The sequence below is a fragment of the Microtus ochrogaster genome, unplaced genomic scaffold (genome assembly GCF_000317375.1).
Source record: "Microtus ochrogaster isolate Prairie Vole_2 unplaced genomic scaffold, MicOch1.0 UNK96, whole genome shotgun sequence".
Taxonomy (NCBI): domain Eukaryota; kingdom Metazoa; phylum Chordata; class Mammalia; order Rodentia; family Cricetidae; genus Microtus; species Microtus ochrogaster.
This window is the reverse complement of record NW_004949194.1, coordinates 168,029-169,735: the sequence shown is the minus strand read 5'-3', so window position 1 is coordinate 169,735 and position 1,707 is coordinate 168,029.

The window sequence follows — 1,707 nt, the reverse complement described above, 5'->3', positions numbered from 1 at the left end:
AACATTCTGCTGTTTACAAGAAACACACCTCAACCACAGAGACAGACATCTACTCAGAGTAAAGGGTTGGGAAAAGGTTTTTCAAGCAAATGGACCTAAGAAACAAGCAGGTGTGGCCATACTAATTTCTAACAAAGTTGACTTCAAATTAAAATCAATCAGAAGAGATGGAGATGGACATTTTATACTCATATCAGAAACAATTCATCAGGATGAAGTCTCAATCCTGAATATCTATGCTCCTAATATAAAAGCACCCACTTATTTAAAAGAAACCTTACTAGAACTCAAGGTAGCCATCAAACCACACACACTAATAGTAGGAGACTTCAACACTCCTCTCTCACCAATGGACTGCTGGAGTTGGAGCCTAACTAAAACTGTGGGAATTGGGCCTAAAGTCACAGACACATGTCCTAATACAAAGGTGAGGTGACCATCATGCATTGACCCATTTGTTTATCATGTATTAGGACATTGGTCTTTGACTTTAGCCCCATATAATATATATACATGTATAAATCAATGGGTCCATTTAGTGTCACCCCTGTATATATGCATTTATGGTTGACCACATGGGATTAGGTAATTTATCAAGTGTTCATCCCTGGAGAATACTGACTCTCCTGCTCTCATCACTCATGAATTTCCTAGAGTTCTAAGTAGGAATGGAGTCTCTTGAGATTTTCCCATGTATCCTGCCATGTCAATTGATGTTGTTAGGTCTGTTTATGCATCCATAAGGTTGACTTTTGGGGTGTATGTTATGCATATTATATAGAAGACACCCTCTTACAGTAGACAGCCTTGCCTTCAGCTTCTTACAGTATTTCTGATCCTTTTCTGAGATGTTCCCTGTACCTCAAACAAGGGGTTGTGTTATAGATAGATGAGGTAGGGATGGACATCCCATGATGTCTATCTTAATTAAGGTTTAATTGTTATGAAGAGACACTGTGAGCATAGCAACTCTTTAAAGAAAAACATTTAATTGGGACTGGCTTACAGTTTTAGAGGTTTAGTACATTATTGTTCTAGCAAAGTGCATAGTGGCATTGAGGCAGACATGTGGTGGAGAAGAAAATGAGAATTCCACATCTTGACCTTCATATAGAGGGAAACTGTGTGCCACAATCAGAGTAGCTTGAACATATGAGACCTCAAAGTTCACCTCCACAGTGACAAACTTCATTCAACAAGGCCTCATCTACCTAAACAAGTGTATACCTCCTAGTAGTGCAACTCCATATGGTCCAAGCATTCAAACATATGAGTCTATGGGGAACAAATCCTATGAATTTCCTTATTCAGCCATCAACAGAGAGGCTTCCTCTGGCAGTGGATATGAACAAAACAGAGCAGACATTTGCAACAAATATTATTTGTGCTGGGTAAAATGGCCAGTGAAAGAAACATACCATGGCCCTGAAGCCAGAGTCTCACCTTGAACCCAAACAAACTCAACATGAATATCAACTAATTCTTGAGCACAAAAACCAACCAGACCCTGGGAATGAAAAACCAACCAATACCTGTACACAAAATCTAATAAATTTCTGAACTTATCTAAGCTCAAGAATTGAAATATAATCAATTCCCACCCTGAAACTCTTCACCTTGAAAAAATTCTTCCCCTAAGAAATCCTATATAAGTCCTATACCTGTTCAGTTTGAAGCTGCCTTTTTTTCTTTTTTTTTTTATTTATT